The sequence below is a fragment of the Lagenorhynchus albirostris genome, chromosome 3 (genome assembly GCF_949774975.1).
Source record: "Lagenorhynchus albirostris chromosome 3, mLagAlb1.1, whole genome shotgun sequence".
NCBI classification, from domain to species: Eukaryota; Metazoa; Chordata; class Mammalia; order Artiodactyla; family Delphinidae; genus Lagenorhynchus; species Lagenorhynchus albirostris.
In genome coordinates this window covers 99,150,327-99,176,942 of record NC_083097.1, presented here as the reverse complement: position 1 = coordinate 99,176,942, position 26,616 = coordinate 99,150,327, and the positions used below count along the sequence as shown (strand labels likewise).

The 26,616-nt window shown below is 34.3% G+C and overlaps 1 protein-coding gene and 1 non-coding gene across 3 annotated transcripts in view; one reads left to right on the top strand and one right to left on the bottom strand.

The window, feature by feature from the left end:
- PRR16 (proline rich 16) overlaps positions 1–26,616 on the bottom strand; it is a 269,705-nt gene that overhangs the window by 62,230 nt on the left and 180,859 nt on the right. The gene's annotated exons all lie outside the window — the stretch shown is intronic.
- Positions 691–797, top strand: LOC132518879 (U6 spliceosomal RNA). The gene has a single exon (XR_009540004.1). It is a non-coding gene; the product is annotated as a U6 spliceosomal RNA (small nuclear RNA).

Genomic DNA, 26,616 nt, shown 5'->3' with positions numbered 1-26,616 from the left:
CCCTTACTTCAGATTATACTACAAAACAATAGTAACAAAAACAGCATGGTACTAGCACAAAAACAGACATATAGCTCAATGGAACAGAATAGAGAACACAGGAAAATACCCACACACTTATTCCCAATTAATCTATGACAAAGGAGGTAAGAATATACAATGGAGGAAAGACAATAAGTGGTTCTGGGAAAACTGGGCAGCTACATGTAAAAGAATGAGATTAGAACATTTCCTCACACGATATACAAAAATAAACTCGAGATGGAGTCAAGACCTAAATGTAAGATCTTAAAACATAAAATTCCTATAGGAGAATGTAGGCAGGACACTCTTTGACATAAATCGTAGCAATATTTTTCTGGATCTGTCTCCTAAGGCAAAAGAAATAAAAGCAAAAATAAACAAATGGGACCTAATTAAACTTAAAAGTTTTTGCATAGCAAAGGAAACCATTGACAACACAAAAAAGACAACCTACTGAACGGGAGAATATATTTGCAAATGATATGACTGATAATTGGTTAATATCCAAAACATATAAACAGCTCATACGACTCAATTAAAAAAAAAAGGGCAGAAGGCCTGAATAGACATTATTACAAAGAAGATATACAGATGGGCAACAGGCACATGAAAAAATGCTCAACGTCACTAATCATGAGAGAAATGCAAATCAAAATCACAATGAGAGTGCTCACTTTGGCAGCACATATACTATAATTGAAACAATACAGAGAAGATTAGCATGGCCCCTGCCCAAGGATGACATGCAAATTCGTAAAGCAAAAACCACAATGAGATATCACCTCATACCCATCAAAATGGCTGTTATCAAAATATCTACAAATAACAAATGTTGGCCAGGATGTGGAGAAAAGGGAACCCTAGTACACTGTTAGTGGTATTGTACATTGGTGCACACACTATGGAAAACATTATGGAGTTTCCTCAGATAACTAAACATAGAACTGCCATATGATCTAGCAATTCCACTGCTGGGTATATATCCAAAAAACATGAAAACACTAATATGAAAACATATATGCACCCCAATATTCATAGCAGCATTATTTATAATAGGTAAGATATTAAAGTGACCAAGTGTCCATCAACAGATACATAAAGAAGACATTATATATATATATATATATATATATACACATATATATTTATATATATAATAGAATACTACTCAGTCATAAAAAGGAATGAAATTCTGCCATTTGCAACAACATGGATGAACCTAGAGAGTATTATGCTTAGTGAAATACATCAGATAGATCTATGTTATCACTTATATGTGGAATCTAAAAAATAAAACAAACAACTGTATGTAACAAAACAGACACATATTTAGAGAACAAACTAGTGGTTACTAGTGGAGTGAAGGAAGGGGGAGAGGAGAAGATGGGGTATGGGATTTAGAGACACAAACTACAATGTATAAAATAAGTAAGAAACAAGACCATATTGTACAGCACAGGAAAATATAGATTTTTTGGTAATAACTTTAAATGGAGTATAAGCTACAAAAATATTGAATCACTAGGTTGTACACTTGAAACTAATATAATATTGTAAATACACTATACTTTAATAAAAACGATAAAAATCCTAACTTTCTATGCCATGCTACTGAACTGTCTTCATTTCCCTCTGAAATTTTTTGGCACGATTTACAAATTAAAACATTATATAAAATAAAACTATAAGCATCGTAAGAAAAACAAAGTATTCCCTTGCTTTCAGTCATAACGATGATATCCAACTTATTAGGTAGACAAAAGTTGAGAAGCACTCATCAATAGTATGACTTGAAAAGTCTAAAGCAAAGTTCTGAGGATTAAAGTAGAATGTTGTGAAGTAATAATATTAAATCAATTAATTTCTAAATATAATATTTTTTAATATGGTGAAGATATCATACCTAGGTTGGAAAACCTAGGGATGAGGTTGGCCGGTTCCCCCTCATTTTATCCTCACCCTCTACCTTAACGGCAGAGTTAACTTTCGTCTATTAAATCAAAGAGAAGATCAGCACACAGCTATACTTAGGAGCTTGCATGATGTATTACTGATATGCCCAGTGTTTTAAACAAGAATGTCAATAATTCTTCATTATACTTTTTATGAAAGATTGTATTTTCTATAAGTACAATTTTGTTTGTTTGTTTTTTCTGGTCATTTCTTCTTCTCTGTGATTCTCTATACTTTCTTAATATCTAGTTTGTACAAATTTTGCCCCAAGAAGCATTTTCATAGGCTTGGTTTCTTTCACGTATTCCCTAATTCCTGTATCAATTTTTCTGAGTTCTTATAAAAAATTTTACAATACATTGCCCAAGATCAGTATTCAGTTAGTATACATGTATATAATATCATTATTTGCCTGGATATTCTGAAGTTCAAACCTCTAAAAACACACTTGTATTTATCCTGGGTATTCAAAAGTGCTTAACTGAACCAAATACTTTCTAAAGTAAGATTTACCTTTTGAGATGTATGCATGTAACCGTTAGAAGCTAGACAAAAACATGACCATTCAGCACTCACTTACTCATATCTCCCCAAACAATTTGAATCAGACATTTGGTTGAATGTATTTTAATCATTTAAAAATTCTGGCTTTCAAGAGAAATAAAACAAAACACAACCGTGTTTCTACCTGTCGTTATACTGCCTCTCCTTTATCTAAGCTACTTTAAGTCATGAAGCTCTGCATTATGCCCTATATAGCTAAGTTAAAGCAGGCATAGATAGCTTGAAACACAAAAGGATTTTAAAGCAGAAAAAGCAGATCAATATTGAAATTCAGTGCATGTTATTCTATCTTCAAAGTGTAGAAGGTGGGTTTTTAAAATTTTTTCCCTTGCATGTCTCTCAAAATATAAACAAACACACAATTCTTAAGGAACTAGTAGATTTGAAATATTAGAGAAAAGGAAGGGTTATAAACCCAAGCCTTAACCCCTAAATAATTACTTTTATGAAATTTATAACATTATGTTTTTTTAGATTTCTATGATTGAGTGACAAAAACTATCAAGAAATAGCTTCTGTGAGAATATAGTCTTAATTTTCTCAAATACTGATAATTAGTTTTTAAAAATAATTTTTTTCCTAATAAGTTATTTCTTAATAAGTTCCCTATTCACATTCTAAGAATCAGTATACATGTGTTTGGGATATGCAAACATTTAACAATTTCTAAAGGATAGTACGTGTATAAATGGGGAAACCGAGGCACAGATAATTAAAAAGGAAAACAAAATCTTTTTGAAGTGAAAATGCAAGAGTAAAGTTATTTAGTGGCTATACATTACTCAGAGGTTCGCAAAAAGAGCTCTAAATATAAAGAAACAATTTCAAAATTAAGTAGATCAAGAGGAGATTGGAAAATAAAAGGGAATCAGACAGTTTAATTAATGAATTAGTAGAATCTATCCACCCTCCCCACACACACATAGTTTTAAATAAGGAATTATATAAGTTGAAATAAAATAAAAGTAACTTTGAATGTATTTGAACTATAGTAAAAACACTTTATTTGGTAAAGGGCTCCGTATTTTTTTTCCAAACCGAAGGAAACATTGAAAACACTGCAAAATAAAAAGAGAGAAAGAAAGAAAATAATTGATAACAAGGACCTGATAGAGCCCTTTTAACCAGTTCAGGAAAACTGTGGGAAGTCTGGGTAATCAGGCTGGATGCTAAAAGTTCTGTGCCAATTACAGTCTGAAAGCTATAGATGCTTCCTGGTTGCATAATAACAAATTTACTGAGGAGATAATTTGTGAGAGAACTGAGCATAGGTCTAATGCTGTTCATGATTATAGACCTTCTTGAATACTGCATGAGAAATTTCAATAATTTTCAGTAATACAGGCAGAAATTTAGTACAAGTTCTATAATGAAAATAACAGTTTAGTGGAATGGTAGGATCAAAGGTGATAGTGAACTTGTACATGTTAATATGGTGCAGTATTTTGAATGCACAGCCAAACAGAATTGGGTCTAACTACTAATAACATAATGTGTTTTCATTTCTAGATTGACCTCGCTGTGGAAATTCAGAGTGGACATATATGCCCTATGCAATTGTGTTTCAGCATACCAGGGCATAAGAAGAGCCCTACTAAAGGAGCAGATAAATAGCAATTGCATTTACCTGTCTCTTCTGTCAGTGACACATTCATCTCCAGGGATATGCTCTTAACATTTTAACAATTAGCTCTTCAGAAAGAAAAAAACAAAACAAAGCCATGGGGTCAATACTCCCTTCACACCCAATTTCAAGCTACCAAATGACATGATTGGATGCAGAGTTGAGAAAAGATGTGCACAATTGGCTTTTACAAGTGGGTGTGAGCCAGACATAGCACCCCACTGTGACAGCAGCATCCCCCAAATATCATAAGAACAGCAGTCCCAAATCATTATGTCCAGGCTTCTTGTATAGCTTAAGAGCGTTTAAAGGGCATTTATGAAGATGCCTGATCCACCATTCTTGGTCTCTATATTCAGAATCTATAACACGTTTTAGTCTACTGTACACTTTTAAATACAAGTATCTACTATCCACCTAGATTTCTAAATTTTCAAGGGAAATATTCTATCAGATACATGCATAGGAATTTTGCTGGGTTCTGAGACCTGTTGAATTATAAAGTATATCTTTTCTTTTGACTTTCCCACAAATGTGAAACCTAAATGCCACACTTTAAAAATCGGCTGAAGAGTTTACATTTAATGCTCAGCTGTATTTGTGTATAATTTAAGTTTTAATGATATCTCCACCCTAAAGAAGATAAAAGGATTAACTCTAATCTCCATATGAACAGTTTTCAGTCTGTGTAAGGATATGGATAAGTGAATCTGAAGGCAATAAAAAGGGCAGAGAATTCTCTGCTAAGCAGATGAGAAGTCAACTTTAGATGATATAGTAGTACTAGAAAAAGCATCTCAGGGTAAATAATAATTTTATTTTAAATATGCATGAATTATAATTTTGACTCCCTATTTGATAAATCCACCAGACATCTTACATTCCATACTCACTCACCCCTTCTTAAGCTTAACATGCTCATGGCTTCCACTGTTACCACACTGTCCTAGTTTTCTTTGCACAAAAAATTACAATTTCTTCTTCATCTCTTTGCTCCCTGTCCTACCCTGGTCTATGAAAAGCCAATCATTCCCAAAGGTCCATCCTTGGCCTACTGCTCTTCTGTTTGTACATCTTCACAGGTTGATTTTTTATCTATTCTTATAATTTGGCCTTTATGTAAATGACACTCAAATCTATGCGTTCAGCCCAGAAAGTTTCCCAAGATTCAGATTCATCTATCTATATTTTCAGGTGGACAACTACTGCTGGGTATTCCACAAGCCTTGCATGGTCTGTATAACCTTCAATGTTGCATATCTATTTGTGCCTTTTGTATTTTCCACCTTGGTTGTACCATGATTAATTCTGTTACTTACCTTAGAATCCTGGAAATGCATCCTTTAGAGAGCTGCTTAGGAGATCTATCAAGCATGCAATGGTTTCCATACCATTCTATTGCACGAAATAGTCCATTGTCACCATGAAAATAGTACATTTCTATCTATTGAAGAGGAGTAAAATCATTTCTAAAAATAAGCCAGTACTCAAAACCCTAAAGGTATTACTCAACATAGGTTACGGAAATAAAAATGGTTCTGGTTGACAAATTATACTGGAGTTAGGGGAGAAAAATGGGAGTTGTAGGCTAAATCCCACCCACATGGCTTCCCCTTCATTCCTGTGGCAGTTCTGAGGTACTCTGAGAGCCAAGTTGGGTCCCCATAGCAAAGGTTGAAAGCCTCTGGATAACAGAATAAAGTTCCTTTCTTGGAAGAGCATGCAAAGCCCTCCATGACAAAATGCTGCTCCCCACCTTACCCTTCACATCCCAGCTGATGACAGTTTCCCCAGATGTCAGGCTGTTTCTCGTTTCCCAATTTGCTTATGTTACCCCTTGACAGAAATACCCATTGAGCCTCTCCACTCCTATCATGTAGCCATTTACTATGCAGCTTTAGGATTTAAATCAGATAATATTTCATTCATTCAATTATTCAGTCAAACAACCATGTGTCAGCAAAAGAAGATCCTTGCTCTCACAGAGTTTCTAATTTGTGATGAAGCCTAGACAGACGATAAGCAAACAAATATGCAAACCCCAGCAAAGAGTGAACTGCTTGAATCACCTATGATTAGTGTCATGCTGGCCACGTACTAGACACTCAAGTAACCATGAATGAGCATCTTATGATTATCATGCACAGTGCTAGATGCTTTCATATGTCAATTCATTTTAATTCTCAAAATTATGTTAAGAAATGAGTTATTCTGCCACTTTGGTAGATGAGGAGACAAGGGCTCAGAAAGATTTACAAATTCACCTATGGCCACATAGCTGGAGAGTGTCAGAATCTGAATACAAATCCAGAAATGTCCAGTTTCAGAAACCATCCATGTTCATGATAATACTGGCTTTTGGGGGCTATAAAAAAATAAAGGCTCCATCCTTATCTGAAATCAATTCACATGCTTAAATCTCTCCATCCCAGAGCGATTTCTATAAATTCTAGGAAGCTTAAAGCAAGTTTTACATTGTAGCACTTTAGAATTCAAAAGAACTTAATCATGAGCAGTGAATCTGCAAAATATGCTCTGGGAGCCCCACTGATTTCAGCAATAGGAGAGAACAGCCTCCTGCAGCATCTGTTAGAATGAAATGGCTTACAGGCAGTAGAGGAAAAGCATAAATGGTGTACTGAACACCTGGTACTTGAGGCATTCTTTGCTATATAAGAACCAAGTTAAAGCTTCAGTTATTCATTCTGAAAATGCTTATAAGCTTTGCAATAAGATTCTCAAATAATAGATGTGAGCTTCAATCATAATCACTAACAAATGATTTAATAGAAATAAATGGTTGTTACAAGAACATAGTGAGAATAAACAATGTTAAAAATAAGGCACGTGAGAGCCTGGACTGCAGGTTACTGCTGCCCAGATGAAAAACACTCCATTTTTACAGACAGATAAAGCGTTTTCCTGTAGAGTCTGAATAAATGCTCTTCTTGAATCTGTCAGCATGAATTCCCAAGAGAAAACAAAACCGGCAAATCTCAAGTTCATAGTTGATTCCAAATTATCCCCTTCCATTTATTGCTTAAATAGGGAGACCATATGGGAATTTAGTATAATCTGGACAGGTATGATTTGCCATCAGTGTAAAAATATCTCCTTAACTTCCTAATTGTTTCATTAAAACTTAGTAACTTAAAAATTGCCTCCTTACTAGACCAGAGAGGAAAAAATAATTTGCTGTTTTTGTGTCTCATTTTTTCTATGCAAAATGCTTCTAGGCTCCTCTGTAAAAAAGTCATTTTGAAAAAGATAGGGTTTTTATTGCTGCTATCTCAAAATATTGTGGCCTGTTTAAATAGTTATATTACTTTATTTTTAGATCAGAGACCGCTGCTTTGCTAGTTTTAATTTTCTAAATTATAAAAGCAAATTACAATAAATAGTGCTTAAAAAATTAGTGCAGCTTCCATATATAGTTATAATATATATTTTGAAATTTATTCTCATGTAGTGCCCTTTTTATGCATAATTTGACCAAATAATACATGTTATTCTATATCATAATTTCTTCATATGATGTTAAATTATAAACACTGACCCACCACTGTCAATAGAATATTGAATAGAATATTCCATCAAATAAATATTCTATAGTTTACTTAATCAATCTTGTTTGTGAACATTTAGATAATTTTCAGATGTTTTTCCTGTATTATTACTAATTTGCCTGATCTCTGACTTCATGAATTTTAAATATTAAAAGTTTTCTTAATGATTATGAAAATAAACTATGGAAAACTCTATACTAGTCAACTTATTCTTTTCTATGTCTCCATATTTTAACAAGGATTGGCATCTGAAGTCTTAGTTTTGTTTAGATACATAAAACATATTATTTTTAAAACAACTATATTTGTCAGATCCACTACATATTCTTCACAGCAATTCTGCAAGGCAAATATTATTCTCATGTTACAGATAAACTGTTCAAAGTGTTTAAGCAATGTTCTCACGGCTTGTTACAAGGGGTGTCTGCATAGCAGTGTGGGTGATAAGTATCAAAAGAAATTAACAGTACAGGTTTGTGGAGAGGAGATGGAATTTTGTCTTGGACACCTTGGGTTTCCATTGCCTATAGGATGCCCAAATGCAGTTATATAGTAGGAAGGTGAACACACATTTGGAACTTTGAAGAGAGTATTTCTCTGAAGACACCAATTTAGCTTATAAATGAATTTCAAGCCATGGAACAGAAAGGGATTATCATGGTAAAGTAGGTAACATGTGAGGCAAAGGGAGGCAAGTACAGAATCTTGGAGGAGCAGATACATTTGGCAAGAAGAAAGGAAACCCAAGAAAAAAAAGAAGGAAAAGAAAAAAAGAAGGAATAGTGGGTAAAGTCTTATAAATCAAGGGAAGTGACAATTTCAAGGACAGGACACTGATCAGTCAGCAATAAAGCCACCATTGGTGATCTTGGTTAGGGTTAAGTTTCAGTGGTGCTCTGGAGCTAAAGAGGAATTTTAGTGGGTTGATGAGCAGCTAACCTATTTAATAGGAAGAACTGTTTTAGAGAACAAAAGTGAAAAATGAGACACCTATAAACCATGGTAACAAAGCTCCTGCTGAGTGGGTAGAAGGACGAGTCAGCTGCCATGGAGACTCTCAAAGGGGTCCTCTGAGCATGGAAAGCCCTGAATTCAGCCCTGTTTATGGAAACCTGGCATATAATGTTTCCTTCCCATAAAAAGTGGACATGTCAGTCAGAAAGATCAACAGATATGACCTCTCCATTAGTCTATGTCTCAAATGACTAAAACCAATGGCAAGTACTGCTTTATAATTTACTCTGTCTAAGCCATTGTTAACTATTAAAAATATTAAACTACAAACCATTAAACATATTAAACTAGGAAATATTAAGATATATAAGAATCAAAATAGTAAGTTATGATGGTGACAGCTGCCTTATCCCATTGGCAGGCCATTTCTGTTTGCCAAGAGCCAGGAGAGAATGGCAAGATTCTAGTTTTGTTAACTTACATACTTTTTATATATCTTTAAAAAACAAAAATCAGTAAATTGTAGGGCACTGTGGAAACATTACTATTCCCCCACTCCCCGCCCCCTGTCGCATGACCTTTAAACAGCTCAGCCCTAACCTTCACCTCCAGCTGCGCTGCCAACAGAAGGCTCACAGAGGAAAAGTGCAACTGTGATTTCTTGATATCCACAGATAATTACTATACTGTTTGAATCTAAAGGAGATAATTCTCTGTTCTGCTCTTCTTTTGTTTAGCAAAAAAGAACTATTTACATCTCAACTTTCCTTATGTGTTACATTCAAAGCACTATCAGAACAACGGATATCTCATGAAGCCCACCGCATTCTCTTATTCACTATACTCAACACTGACTGGCTAAAAGATACTTTTAATTACATAAAATGAACAAGTTTAGTGCCAAGTACAAAGACATACCTTTAGCATAATAAGCCTCCGCTCTTTCCCAAGACATCCCCAAATGTTGTTATTATCAGAGCTTATCCAAACTCTAAAATCTCAAAGAGACTGGATTATAGATATGCCGCAGGTGGAGCTGAGTCCCTCCCTTCGATGACAGGTGTTCCTCTGTTTCCTCACTATATTATTCATTCAAGGAAAAAATAATTGAACATAACTTTTGTTCAATTTTTGTTTAAGGACCTTGAGCACTCAGAAGAGTGAACAGGAGCTCATAATCCAACAGGAGGATTCCACAGGAAGGACAGAAGTTGCTTGCTACCCAGAATGCTGGTGGTGGGTGCGTGGGAGTGTTAGAGGGGGCTCCCAGAAGGCCTGATGTGAGACTGGGGCTACAGTTGTCTGTAGACAGTGAAGAGATTTTTGATTATAAAATTATTAAATATAACTTTCTGCCATCAAGACACAAGTCTGGTCAAAGGAGAAAATTTAAAAAGGAATATTTCCCCTCAAAGCTATAAAAGGCATTAAGAAATATCCCACACATATTGGTGAGGAGAAATAACCCATATGTCTATATCTAGACTTACATCTCTGCATAGAAAATCAATGATGTTATAAATTAAATGGATCCTAAGAAATATTAGTAAAAATGTTATAAATGTAAGTTCTTTTTCTTTAACCAGAGGAAAAACTCTCAATTAATGTAAATTTAAAGTGGCCATAACCATCCCTAGTTTTTAAAAATATTAACAATTTTGAAATATAAGTACATAAGTGTTAAATATTAAAATGATATATTTTAAAACATAGTCTCTGAAGGGCAGCAAACATGTCATAATTTGTTTTTGTTTCTCCACTGCCTGCACAGTGCCTGATATACTATAGGTCAGACTAAATTCGTTGAAAAGTTGTGAAATTGCTGGAACCAATAGACATCTCAGGCAACTAAATGTCCAATATTTTGTATATATGATACATTTCCAGGGTATTGTATATTCTCCTTAATTACAGGATGAAAGACAAATATATTGCTTTAGGTACACGAGATGTTATAGCTACTCATTAGTCACATAATGATATTAAAAAAGCATATTAGCCATTTTAATTTTATGACTCCTTGTTTTCATTTCACAGCTATGTGAAATAGAGCACAGTAACATCATAATTTTGGAGAGATGAACTAGACATTAAGACAAATTCCCCAGAAGGGAGATATTTGGCATGAGTAAAAGGAACTTATTTAACAAACCAGTCAGAAGAATTGCACCTAAACACTCATTATTTGATATTAGACTAGCCTAGGGAATCAATTGATGTTTTAATAGAGTTTGTTGGTGAAAATTACCTTCTTTAGGGAAATAAAAATATTTGATCCTTTTTACATACCTTGAAAAATTGAGAACAGTACCTTGGGGTTTTGATTTTATTTATCATAATTAATGCAATGTGTCTAAATCCTTTTTTCAAGATTTTTGCAACTGTTGGTGACATAAATCCTTGAATGAATTTGGGAATTTTTGTATCATCTTGTTTCATGGACAATATGGCAAAGATAACAGATAACTCCTTTCAATGCTCTGTGCTAAGACTCTTCACTGTAATCTATTTACTCCCATGGAAAAATGAGAGGAAATTATATACCACTTCAATCATACAGTTCTTTGTTTCCCCCTTTCTCCAAGCTTATAATGTGAACCTAATAGAAGATGCTGATATGTAAAATTCTTAATAAATATTTTATGAAGAATGCATATGTAAGTCATCATACCAGAAGAAATGCATGACAAAGTGATATAACACACAGTCCCCTTTCCCTACTTGCTTAAATCCAGTCAACCAGACCTACAAGTAACAATTCAAACAATAAATGGTAATATTGTTCCCTGTCCCCAGAATCTGATCTCATGCTCTGATGCCAATGCCAGTGAGTGGCATCACTGTCATCAGGTCCCTAAGAAGGTAACTGGGTACCTCAAAGACTACCTTCTCTCCTTAACCCCAAATATATAATATATTTGAAATCCCATAGATTCTGCCACATTAATATATCTTTTATAACTGACCCCTCCTTCTTATTTCATCTTTCATATTACCAGCAGACTGATTTTCCTCCCAAATTAAAGCCTGATCCCATTATAGCCTACCATCAACTCTGCACTTAGCTAGAAAATAAAATCCTAGCTTTTCCTGGTAGTACCGAGAGTCCTCTAAGGTCTGGCAACCACTCACTTCTCTTGCTTCTTTCTTGCAGTTCCTCCTGGTACCTAGTATCGTTCAGCTGCATCATGGCTGGAGGTCCCTGAATATTCTGCTCTGTTTTGTTCATTCTGCTCTGATTGACCAAACATCTGAATGGCCTTAACCCCTGTATCTCAATTTTTTTTCAACAAATATTTACTGAAAGACCTAGTATGTACCAGATTCAGACGCTGGACTAAATCTTGAGCATAAAAAACAAATCATTTAAACGTGCAGCCCTCAAGGAGATCACAGTGAAGCCAAGAGTAAAATTAATCAGATAGTCATGATCCTTTCATGACCTCAGTTCCTGCCCCCTCCTAATTCCTCACTCTGCTTCAGCCTTCTGACCAACTTGTTGACCAAACAACTCAAGTTGGCTCACACTTCAAGCCCTTTACATATTTCCTTTTGTTTGCAATATTCTTCCCCCAGGTAGTGCCATGTTTACTTCCCTTATCTTATTTGGTTCTCTGTTCAAATATCTGCTCACAGCGGTCTGCTCTAATAATCTTTTTCAAGGTTAAAGGATGATCTGGTGGGAATGTAAATTGATACAGCCACTATGGAGAACAGTATGGAGGTTCCTTAAAAAACTAAAAATAGAACTACCATATGACCCAGCAATCCCACTCCTGGGCATATACCCAGAGAAAACCATATTTCAAAAAGACACTTACACCCCAATGTTCATTGCAGCACTATTTATAATAGCCAGGACATGGAAGCAACCTAAATGTCCATAAATAGAGGAATGGATAAAGAAGATGTGGTACATATATACAATGGAATATTACTCACACATAAAAAAGGAACGAAATTGGGTCATTTGTAGAGACATGGATGGACGTAGAGACTGCCATACAGAGTGAAGTAAGTCATAAAGAGAAAAACAATTATCGTATATTAACACATATATGTGGAATCTAGAAAAATGGTATAGCTGATCCTATTTGCAAAGCAGATATAGAGACACAGACGTAGAGAACAAACATATGGACACCAAGAGGGGAAAGGGGGTGTGGTGGGGTGAATTGGGAGATTGGAATTGACATATATACACTATTGATACTATATATAAAATAGATAACTAATGAGAACCTACTGTATAGCTCAGGGAACTCTACTCAATGCTCTGTGGTGACCTAAATGGGAAGGAAATCCAAAAAAAGAGGGGATACATGTATACATACATAAAGAAAAAAAATTTAAAAATCCATCACAAAACTGTTCAAGACACACTTTGGGAAAACATTTGCCCTAAATATAGAACAAACATAAAAATACAGTAAAATTGTGCATAATGCAGAAATTTCTATCACTTACAATTATTCTACAATTAGAATTTTTTCTAATTTTCTAAATTTCCGTTGTTTGATAGCTCCTTGACCAAAAAGTGGAAAAGAGAAGTGAGAATAGATTATCTTCCTTTTTTCAAAAAACTATTTCTACAGCAAGATGATAAAACCAGAAAAAAATATGGTAGAGAGTGACAGTTCTTTGAATTTTTGTGAATTAAAGCACATGAGAGTCTTGGGAGAATTTCTTATATGTGTAGAAGAAAGATGCATTATTGTTTTTTGCATTTGGAAGAGATAAAGAAAATGGGAATAGATCAAAAGGTAACCTAATAAACTGTAATTTGGGGTAGGAAAATGGCCAAATAAAGATGAAGATAAGAAGAATGGTGGAAACTAAAAAGAGGCATGGAAATGTAAAGCAAGTAGGGACAGAAAGCTAGAGTCCTGAGTCTGGTGTGAGGCATTCATGCAGATGGAGGTACCATTTGGTAGACTAGGAGACAGGAGGCAAAAGTCATCTTCTTATGGCTATAAATAATTATTTTGTCCCCAGTTGGCAAAATGAAATATCAACAAAATAAAAACTATAACAACTGTCCCCATTTCTGTGCCCATATCTCAGCAATTTATCAATAAAACCCTCTACCATATACAGAGCTTTGTACAGGGTTTTTCACTTTTTAGTTGGAATATGTCACAACTTCCTCCAAATTAAGACGATCCTAGGTAGTTATTTTATTTTACACAAACTTTTTACAATCTTTAGGGATTTCAAATCAGTTAGAAAGTTAGTATGTCATTCTCACCTAACATCAATTCACATGGGAGATCAAGATAAAATAATTTTTTAAAGGAACTTGACTTAATCTGTGTCATTAGTTTCTGTTATTAGAACATTTCCACAAATAGAAAGTTGAGACTATTTAAATTATTTCTCTTATCACTATCATGCTGTTTTCCTAGTCTCACCTAGAATTGGGAACATGCATTTCATGACAAAATACTGGCTTTTCCGGTTGTTGTTGTACAACATGTCTGAAATCATAGTACTGCTTGTAAATGGATTTAATGGGCATAAAAATGTTCCCATCAGCTACAACCCAAAATGTCATCATTTCTACTCTGTCTCTCCTTTTATGATTATAATTACAACAGGAAAACTGAAAAAGGCAACACATTTTCTGCTATTTATGTGACAGTGTAATTGGCAATTACCTTAATGGAGTTAATTTATTGTGTAATGTTTAATGATGTTTAATATACCAAAACAAAAGCTCAGAATAAAATATTTCCTACAATCCATATGCCATCACATACCGTCAAACTAATGGAGCCAACATGACTATAACATCATGATCATCTATCATCACTGTCCTTATGACTCTGATGAATCACACTCACCTGGTATGAAATAACAAACTCTAAAGCTATAATGAAGCTTTAGATATCACTTTGTACATACATCTTCCAAGAAGAGCATATCTTATTTGAAAATTAAAACTATAATGTGACTGAAGCAACAACAAAAATCTTTAAGACACCCTTCACAATTTGTTAAAACAATGCACTGAAAAATTGAAAACCATAACATATTTCCTGAACTGCAGTCATAAACACACAGCATTAACACTTGTCCTCTGGTCTTATCCTCATTATCTCCATTTTCTCCTCTCAATCTAAAATCATATGCCCCTCCTCAGTGCTTCTCTTCATAACCCCTGTAACATCTGGTACATACTCCGATTAGTAGTATACCTTGGGATACTGTTTACAATCCTTTATTGTCCTGTTTGTTTCCCACACTAGACTGTAAAATTCTTCAGGGCAAGGACCTAGTTTAATTTATAATACTTGTGGAGGTAATATTTGTTGCCTAACAAAGCCTGAATCCCTGTACATTGTTCCTTGATAGCAGAGTCCTGATTATATTCTAGGTGCACCCCTATATACTATGTAGTCCTGGAAAGGGCATTATTTTCCTGGTCCAGGGTAAACCATGCATAGTAGCTTAACATTGTAATTCTCTTCTATTTCCAGTGATTGGTTTAGGCATAGTTGTTAGACACAATGTTGCCCAATGAGAAGCGAAGGGAAGACTTTTAAGTGGCTTCTGGAAAAGATTTTTTAAGTCTTTAAAAAAATCAAGAAGGAGCTGACTGCTCTCCTTCTTTGGAGATTTATGAGTCCTCATGTGATGTCTGTAGCTGCAGAAATCATTTAGCAATCATGAAGGTGGTTTGCCAGAGACACTACGGATAGAAAAAAACTGGCTTCTTGCTTATATCATTTAGCTGCTGAACCACCATCCCTGGAGTCGTGTGTCTTCTTGGTATGAAATTTAATTTATTAAAAAAATTTTTTTAATTAAGCCTGATGGGTTGGAGTTTTCTGATATTTGTGGCCAATGTCTCCTATGTAACGTCAGTTTTTCCACTTTATTGAGTAAGCCCTCAAATATGTTAAATGAATAATAAACTCTAGTTTCAATGTAGAATGTGAAATCAGACTATTTCTAGAAAATTTAGCAAAAACTTTATCTTTTGCATCAGAGAAGTACTTTATAGGATTTCTGAAATAGCATCTGCAATATGAACTTCCAATAATCAAAGTTCTGGCAGGTATCATGTATTACAAAGATGATGGGTTGAATCCACAAGGCATTTATCTTTTGTCTATTAACAATTCATTTCTAGAGTGTAGAAGGAAAAAAAAGCAGAATATTCAATTTCTATCACTTCAAATTGTAGTACTGAATGTAAGCTACAAATTAAATGTAAAAAGCAAATCTCACTTAGAATTTCTATCTCGATATGTATATTAAAGGATAAAACATTAAAAGTTGTTGGTAAAGTTTCCTTTCTGACATTCAACTTTAATGAATACTTTCTTGACTCTAAATGGTATAGTTCATTTTTCAAATAAAAAGCTCAGATTCTTGGAGAGCTTCAGATGAGGGGGATAATACACCAAGTTCTTCACAGAGGAAATATTACACACTGCTCATATCAGGCCCTTTTCTTTTTAAATCAAATGCCATCATCTTCCTAGATCACTACTAAGCAAGAAGAAAGAGACTGTATATGTGACAGGAAGCATTGCAATCTTGTTTGCCGCCAGTGACTGAGTAGAAAGTTGAAAATACACAGGTGTAAGAAACAGCTTTGTGATTTCTATGCAAATCTATCCCATATGACTTTATTAATCAAAACATTATTTTTGTCAGGTTACCCATGAGTTCCCTCAGAAGTTTTCAAAAGTAAATTATCAAAGATAACTAGAAGATAAACTCGGGAAGAATGATTTAACTAGAAGTAAACTATACACAACTACAATAGTCCCCTCAAACATTTTTCCCCTGGCTAAAAATATAAACAAGTCAATAGTTAGAACTCGCTTATTTTACATAAAAAGTGAAGGAGTTAAGGAATAGTTACAGCTTAAAGTGTTCATACCTTTTGACCTGAATGACTTACAACAGTATATTTGTTTGAAAGTGTTAGTGAAGAGGAACTTTCTTTAGTAAGATGCTCATCACTGAATTATAATAAAATACTTTAAGATCAAAATAATTGTCAAGCAAGGGTAAAACAATTATAGAAATTATTGTTAGACTGTAAGTTCAGTGATAAAATGAAATGTCCATCTCCCTCACCTTCTGCTCTCAGCACACTTCCTGGTGCAGAGAAAATTCTCAGGAATCATGATTCATTCACTCACTCATTCATTCTATGTATTCATCCAACAACTAGGTATTAAGCCTTATATTCATCTCAGGAATTATGCCAGCACTGGTGATACAAGGCAGAACAGATGCAGTTTTGTCTTCAAGGGGTGTAGCTGGTAATGCAGTTAGGGAAGGAAGGAAGAACAAAACATAAATACTGTGATGAAGTGCTAATGTTCTGCACATGACTGGTGGCGTTTATGGAGTAGATAGTTGAAACCATGGAGGTTTTTTTGCCAATGGAAATATACAAAAATTTAATAAGAGTTAAAGAAAAAAAATGGTGGAATTCACTTAGATTCAAAGAACAATAGGAAGTTGGTGATGCTTCCTGAGAGAACCAGTCATGTAGGTGGGAAGACAGATCTCTGCTGGCCACAGAGTCAGGGAAGGGGAGGGATTTGGAAAGCAGTTGGACAAAGAAGGAGCCTGACAAAAATATGTTGAATGAATGTAGCAAAAGGGTGTGGGAGAAGATGGTGACTGAGAAAAGGCTTCTAGACTTTCCCATTTGTGATTGACATTTCTCCATGTTGGAATATTTCTGGAGATGCTTTTTTTTACCAGGCTCTCCCACTTTTTCTGTTTAAAATTTGTGATAGGCTTATGAGAGATATTGGTGCAAACTTCAAAAATAGTGCATTTTCTGGAATAGCCACAGAATAACACAAGGAAAAATATCAAGCAATTTATTTTGCTTTTCATACACACCACCACTGCTTTCACCTGCTTTTGCTTTGTTTCTTAACATGGTAAGAAGAACATGATAATGCAAAATGACATGGTATTAGCTCATAAAGAAAACTTTATCTCATAGTGATAAAGGGTTGGTTACTATTTAATATTCCTAAATGGAAATCATATTAAACAGTATATGAAGTATTAGCATAAATAAGAATATTTTCACTTTTTTTTAACTTCTGAATGCATCTGGGACACATTCACTTACAGTTTGCTTATTACTCAATTTTGTCATAAATTAAATATATGTGTGTGGATGTTTATATATTTTTCATTGACTTGCAGAGGATGTAAACATGAAACACTGAAATCAAAACAGCTTCCACAGTGGCTTGTGCCTCTCATAATAAAGTGCTGTAATTTATTTCAAAGGCAGAGCATGTAGGATTCAAAGTTTAACAAAGTTGCTGCTTATTGAAGATCAGACTTAGGAAACCAATTTAATTTCTATACCCCGTACTCCAAGTTACTTCTGGCAAAAAGTAATTTTTATCTCAACACTTTTTCAGAACTAAATTAGTTCCAATTACATATTTTACATTCTGTACCTCTATATTGGATTTTAATAAAAATTCTAACAGGTTGCTCAACATTAATCACTGACTATAATAATAACATATGCCATTTACTTCTGTGGACACTTCTTTTCATGAACTTAATATTGCTATTTAATATAATATTATAGACATATTTAGCACAAAGAAGAAATTGATTACCTGAACAAAATAAGACATTAAGTCAGAGAACTGGCCTTTTTAATTGTTTTCTAATTATAATATACCAATTACATAAACCAAACCCTTGGGGCACTAGTAAGATTCATGGATCTTGGAAATGTATCAAAATTCTGGCTTTCTGATATTACTTGGGCTGTGATATAGGAGAACAGCCGAGAAAAAGATTACTTACTAAAGTCAAGGTAGATTCAAAGGCTTTTATATCATTCTAATTACATTCATATTTATTAACTGTAGTATTATATACTTAAATCCTACAAATAACTTTCATTGTACCTACATTCTATGAATTTAACCAACTATTAAACTCAATGATTTTGCATGCAGAAAAAAGGGGATGCATTATAGACAGACAGTTTTGTAACAGAGAGAAAACTACTGACTAGAAGTCCCAGAGTCTGACCCACTATGGAGCTGAAGGAACCTGAGCAACTCACTTAATGACTTTTGGACTCAGATTTTTAATCTGTAATATCAATGGTTTAATTATATGTTTTAAATTCAAAGATTTTCTGATTCTGAATTCCCGTTTCCTATTTATATATTATCACTGAGTTTATATTCCAATGGAAAGAAACAGATGAAAACAAGTACAATTATTGTAGTTGTGGTAGGCAGAATAATGGTTCACCAAAGATGCCTACATCCTCATCTCAGGAATCAATGAATATGTTAGGTTACATGGAAAAGGGAAATTAAGGTTGCAGATGAAATAAAAGTTGCTGACCAACTGACCTTGATATGGGAAATCATTCTAGATTATCCAGGTGGGCCCAATATAATCACAAGAGTCCATGAAATGTGGAAGAAGGAGACAGAAGAGGCAGTGCCAAAATAGTACCATGTAAGAAAACTCAGCAGGTCATTGCTGGCATTAAAGATGGAGAAGGGGCCATGAGCCAAGGAATGCAGGCTGCCTCGAGAAGTTGAAAAAGTCCAGAGAATTCTTCTCTAGAGTCTCCAGAAAGAAACATACCCCTGCCAACTCCTTGATTTTAGTCCAGTGAAAACCATTTCAGATTTCTGACCTCTAGAACGATAAGATAATATATTGGGGTGATTTTAAATCACTGTTTGTGATAAAGTGTTACAGCAGCAATGGAAAACTAATATAGTAGTAATACATGCTAAGAATACATCTCTATTCAAAATGAGATGAGTGTACCTGGGGTAAGGTGAGTGAGCTACTATGTACATGGTAGTCCAGACTACTTGGCTGAGTATTTTAAAATACTTCTAATGTTAATGCACGTGCTGGTCACCTGCCCCCATTAATACGTTTTTTTTTTTTTTTTTCCATTGGATATATGGGCAGAGTAACTAGGGCCTATGGAATTTTCAATAACTGAAAATAATTTTGAGACTCCTTTAATGCCCCCAAAATGATAAATTAAAAAAAAGACCCTTCATAATATAAAGTCAATGAATTTAATTACATGCTTATAAAATGTAACATTATGCTAAATTCAGTCATCTTAATTTAGCATATACGTAAAATTTATTACATTTGAAAACAATATTCTCTCTTGGCAAAAATTCATATGTATTTCTGATTATGTAGTTAATATGATTATGAAGACATTATAGACAACTGTCAATCAAAATACCTAATTGTAGACAAATAATTTCGAAAAGAAATTCTAAATATCCATCCAAACTTTTAACAGCAAGTTCTATTTAATGTACGACGTGGGAATATTTTAATGTATGTGATGTCATACTGGAAGGATCTTTGAATGTAAGGGTGTCTTTGGTCCATGAGAGTCTTCAAAGGTCCCTACTCACCACTCCCTATTGCCTTTCTCATAGACAAACATCCAACTTCTTTTACATTGTCAGTCTGTTCCCTGATTACTACTGAGTTTGTGACTCCCTGTCCAGTTACCCACAGACAAGCTTGGAAATAAAAAAGGGAATTTGACTTGCCTTCACTTTGCATTGAGGCATCAGTGAGTGCACATGAACTACTTCTACAGTTGCCCTGATGTTGGCTCTCCAACACATGTCACGTCAAATTCCATTTATGACTTACTTTCCACTTTTGGAATAATGAAGAAAAGCATACTTAATAGGAAGTTAAGAGTCCTGGGTTCAGTTCTTCATGTTTAATGGAGAATTTGGCCCAAATAATCTCTAAATTCTAAAACATCTATTTCTATGCCTTCTAGAGTCACCATAATACTGTGTCTTGCTTAACAATTGTGGGCTAACAGAAATTCTCACCTTTAGGACTTCCTATAGCCCCAACTTCTCCAGGATAGATCAACACTACTTGGAATTTGGAGGCAGATGGGCTAGCAAGGATTAAACTGAGATATGTACCCAATTAAGTGTCCCATCCAGTGCCCCATTCCCTCTACAAGTCATCAAGTTGTAGTCTGTTTACTTTTGTAAAATTTAATCTTCCTGAAAACTTAGAAATTCTATAGTCCATTTGGGGCAAATGCCTGAAAGAATAAAGCTGTACAAAGAAATGCAAATTGTAAGTCTTCCTTCCAAAATATAGATTGAAAAAATTCCAGTATCGTGAGAGAGAAAGAATATCCTTGTTTCAAGACAGCTGTGATATTACTAAATCAGTATTTGTTTCTAGAAGGACAAACATTTTATAAATTCAAAACACTTAAGTATATCAACTTGTAACAAACCACTGTGAATGTGATAATAAACCATCACCAAAACTCATACTGTTTAAATCAGGCCATTGTCCTGGTTTTGAAATATCAAACTAAGATCATAGAGTTAATAAAAAATTGTTTATTTTCAGTATAAATTTTGCCAGGTAGAGACTATCATACACATGATTAGATGTAATTATAAAGATTTCTGAAGGGAATGCTAAAGACTGAAAATTAATGCAGAAGATATTTTGAACAGACAATGATAAAATTCTTCCCTGAAAAAATCTCACTATAAGTGTTGGCATCATTTGCAGGTAATTAGTCAAAAATGTCCTGAAGATACCATTATAACTAAATGCTAATTTAAACTAAATGTGTTTGATAATGCCCGTGCACCTTCTTTAATTCTGCTTGCTTTTCCCAAACTCTTAAAAATCTGAAGCTATGCATGTACATTTAGTTTAATTCTGATCTCCTTCTGAAATCGATATGCTTAATACAACCCATAATAATCTTTCTCCTAGTGTTTACAGTACTTGATAATGGCTCCTTGTACCTCATAAAATCACGAGTGTCTTCTTTACCCTATCCACTTTATTTCCTCCACAATAACAGCATCTTTAGCTTTTCCCTGTCTTAGGTTTACTAGAACATTGGCATATTCAAGTAAAGATGTTTTAAGATAATTTCATTTAAGGTATCCTAAGGAAATCATTTCCTGACAGTTAAAATCCAACCAGGAGCTCATTAGCACTATTGTGAAAGAAAATGACCCTTTTGATAGAAGAAAAATGAGTAATCACTATTCTATTGAAAAGTTGAAATAAATAAATGATAGACATGATTAAAACATTGGTTGGAATTTTCTAGCTTTTGATACACTCATTATCCAAAAAAAAAAAAAAAAGCCTCTTGTCTTTCAAACATCCTAAGATTAAAAGCAAGGAATGAACAACATTGACCATGTTTCTTACAGTAAATGAATCGCTGGGAAAGGTGAAGGATTAATCCTGGCAGTTACTAAATTCGAGATTTTGCTGAGGGTAAAAGGTATCTTTACTGTCATCAGAAACCCTGAAAAAAGACTAAATTTATTAAAGTGAAAAACATTAAACATATTCATAGTTGCTGATTCTGTGCAGAGAAACTTATATGCTTCCTTCCATTCTTAGAAGCTAAAAACTGATCAGTAACCAGTTGGTTACTTCAGTCTCCCTGGGTCATCAGTTTATACCCTACCATAAGAATCTGAGCCTGGTGATGCCTCCCAGCTGCCACGCCTAATTCTGATATGCAACAGAATTGCCCCTTATCCTTCAGAGCCCCTAACAACATTTTCACACCTTGTTTCTCTTAAGATTTTAATGAAAGAAACTCCATTTATTAATAGTTGAAGTTATTTCCCTTAACTTTCCTTTTTTCTTCTTCCCTTTATCAAAAATGGTATCTTAACTCATAAGTACTATGAACAAATGATTTTCATTTGACAGAAAAATGGAAATTTCCTACAGCTGTTTCACAAATATCCTAAGAGAATCATCTGCTGCCTGTAAGAAGCCTTTATTAGAAATAAGGAACATGACAGGCAAGCAGATTAAATGGCTCTTGCCCTACAGATGCATCTACTTTGAGTCAATAAAATATTCAGATTGTTGAAAACTATAGAACACGTAGCATACAATAGTTTCAAATGAACAAAACTTTGTCAGAGATAATCCTTTCCTTAAAGGAGCTGGAGAGCTTTAGGAAAATAATTAAGAACTTACTCTTTGAAAATTCTTACGCGGCCAGTGTTGACTTCTCGTCTGGTATTTTCACAAGGCTGCAGTGTACTGGAACGTTCACAGGTTTTGGAGCAGATCAAAATTATGGTCTAGTCACAACTCTGTCACTTGATAGCTGGGAGACCTAGGATAAGTAAACTTAACCTCTCCAAGCCTCAGGGTCTTAGTAACAAGGGAATAAATGTCTCTCTTAAAGGTAATCAAGACAGCCTTCACATTCTGCTCAGCTTGACTCAATTTTAGGCAGGGTTCTTCCTCTGACCTCCCTTTTCTTAGAAATTTACTTTAGAAAATTGTTAGTAGTAAGTTCTCACTCTGCCCTTTGAGATGTGGATCTTCTCTCAGCCTCTTGGCAGTTTTAAAACCCAGGAATGTCTTTCTCCACATGGAGCCACCATTTCTGAAGTGTAACCATCAAGAAAGATAGCATCCCTGCCCTTATCTCCCAATCTCTGAGAAAGGGTGGGAGGCGATTAGCAAACAGAGGTGGCTCATCACGTGGGCCAACCTCACCCAGTGAAGGTTCTTCCCACCAGCTTATCACAGCTAAAAATGCTCCTGTCTTATTTCAGCTGAGCTGAGCTCAGTCTTTGTCCCTTGTTGCAATAGCCTTGAATAGTCATTCTTGCCTGTTTAACCTGTCAGAGCTATTTTTCTTTGACAAGTGTTGTTATAAGGATTAAATAAAATAGTATATGAAAGATACCCAACATTATTTTTAAATTACTTTGAATCTTTTTTCTTTTTAATTAAAAGAAAGGGTCAAACATACGACTATAGAAAACAATTTAAGAACCAATCAGATTTATTGGAGTTGGTATTACCATAGATGCTTGAATTCCACCCGTCTCTCTCATGAAATAAAATGTTACAGAAATAAAAACAAAGTACCTAACGTCGCAAATAACGGTTGCTTAGTAAATGTTGCTTTTATCTCTATCTCCCTCTCTTTCAAAGAACACAATTCTTCTCTGAATACAGATCCCTGAAAATCCCAAATGTCTTTTTTCAAAGATCAGGTATATTGGTATGATATAGTAGTTAAACAACTTTAAAAAAATCCATTGTGTTTTTTATGTAAGAACAGATTCAAGGAATCTAACAGCAAGTTCTATTTCCAGCATCTGCTGGGCCAGCGGAATGGTCTGCACATTAGTGCCTATAACAGTGATGGAGCTTTTTGACAGCTGCATCCTGGCCAGAGGATACAGTGCTATCCACACCAGATTCCCAATAGAGAGGGCAAATATTATGCTCCCTAAGCCAAACTACAAAGTTTTCTCTTTAGGAACTGATACAATCATGGAGCAGGAATATCAGCGTCATTACATCAGGAGGCAAGGGGATGGCATGTTCATTAATACTAAATGTAAAATCTCAGAGACCAAGTGAGTCTAAACGTGCTCCAGAGTTAACCCAAAGAAATCCTTCCAAGCTGCTCTCTGAGTTAAAAATAAAACACAAGTCACTATCAGTTTGATTTTCATGAATATGAAAATGGCTTTCTATTCTGTAGTAGGATCACTCCTAAGACTATTTGGAGCCATTTTTACATCCATTTTAATTAGATTCCATTTCTCTAAACTTTGCTACATGGCCCTTAAAGGGGAATGATAAAAGATATGCGAATTTTTGAATAAAAGTGTTTTTTCAGAGGTGACTTTTCTGTTATAGAATAAGCAGTCAATGACATATCAAGATCTATTGGAATACTTGATAAATTTTTAAAATAAAATGTTTTACAACTTTTTTCTATCCACATCATCCTATGACAGGCTCCAGTTCAATTTATTAACTGGCAATATTTATTTCTAAGTGTAATTACCATAGGATCAGAAAAGAGCACTACAAATTATAAGTATTTTTATCTTTAATATTTAATAGAGAATTTGAATACTTTTAATGATTATGTTCTTATTGCTAGCTTATGTCCTGAATGTCAAAAATAACTTTTATTTCCTTAGCCAAGGAGCATAAAAACAAAGGAATAAAGAAAAATTTAAAGTTTGTTAAAGCTAGTGTGAACAATAAGTTGACTATAAAAAAAAACATAATAGAAAACATAATCTTGAAGAGGTTATGAAGAATGTTTTTCTAAACAATTCTAAACAAATTGAAAATTGACTTCTACTTCCTTTGTGTAAAAATGAAAGAAATATACAGACATTTAAGTTTGTTTAAATCACATGTGGAAAATACCAAAATACATATGAATTTGTTATAATTAATCAGCATGACTTATAGAAAGTAGAATTTCAGAGAGGCCATGAATAATATAAGATTTCTAGCAATGTCAGAATATTATATTTGATACTTTAGTTTAAATGCACCATGAGCAAATCTGAATAACATATAAAAATGAATTACTGTCATAAAATTAGAATATTCTATATTCACAATCAGCTTAGAATTACTGATTCCTTGTACCATCAGCAAATCTGAATAACACATAACAATGAATTACTGTCATAAAATTAGAATATTCTATATTCATAATCAGAACTACTGATTCCTTGTACATTACTGATTCTCAAGCAATATTCTTAAAATGCATGCAATTCAACTTTTGGTCTTTGTCACAATTTAATATCAAATTTTACTTTTCACTTTTTAAAACAGCCATTGATGCAGTAAATCACAGAAACTTTGAGTGGTAAGGTAATACATAAAGACATACATTCCTCACTTTAAATTTACCTTAAATGGATCTCTAGCTCAGAAATTACTGTTTTAAGGCTGCATTAACCAAAATAAGAGTTTAGTGCTTCATATAAACTCTTTAAAATATAGATTTCTAAGTACATTCCTGTCTCTTGCTTACATGGGAAAAGGAAAATGTAAACAGACTCCATTAATACTCATTTCATGCTGCTGCAATTAGGATGAAATAATTAATATCAGATGTATCATTCTCTGTATATTATTATTTAGTGGTTAACATGCTGATATCCTAGAATCACCTGGGTAATTTTAAAACAATCTAATGTTTGGGCCGAGCATGAAGAGACTCTGATTTAATTGGCTCAGGATAGGGCTCAGGGTGTAAATCTTCCCAGGTGATTCTGATGTTTAGCCAGCACTGAGAGCCACGTTGGTATATCTGGAAAGCAAAGGAATAGACTCACAAGATCTGAAATATTCCTCAGCACGGTGGTGCTCTAGTTTCTATACCATCCAGTTCTAAGAATTTTTAGAACATATATTCTCAGATTTCTCATCTCTCCATCTGGAAAACATCAGTTTTCCTTTGGTACAATTAGCACTACTCTTTTATAGGAACGCTGCATTCTTTCGGATTTGCAACACATCCGTAGGCCAGGAAAGGAGATTAAAGAGAGCCTCAAGCCAATGGAGTCAGTTTCCCACTCGTGGAAACCCTGTCCCCATCCCGGCTCATTTCCAAGATGCAAGATCAGATGGAAACTCTGTTTTTCACAGCACTGTCCGCTCAGAATCTACAGGCATCTTTTATCCTTCTCTACCACCTTCACTGGTGTTTGTTTCCTCTCCCACCTTTTATAAAGAAGCTGTTTTCCTAGGAAGTTCAGAAAGGAGTGTAAGTACCTGTGTTCTTATATTAGCTTCTGTGTTTGAATTTTGACACTGAAAAAAAAAACCTCCCACGATTCTGTTTGCTTATATAAGCCCAGATGCATCCTTAGTATCTAATTCAATATGGAAAATTACCTAGATACCTTAAGATAGTACATACTGCCAGATGCAGTTCCATTCCTCTGTTGTTTAAAGGACTACTGTGTATCAGCTACTATTTATATCAGCCCACAGGTTACAAGAAATCCAGAATAGCTTCCCTCATTTCATGGATTAGGAAGTTTATGAGAGCTAACCTTTATAGCTTTAAGCTAAGTAAATGTCACACTT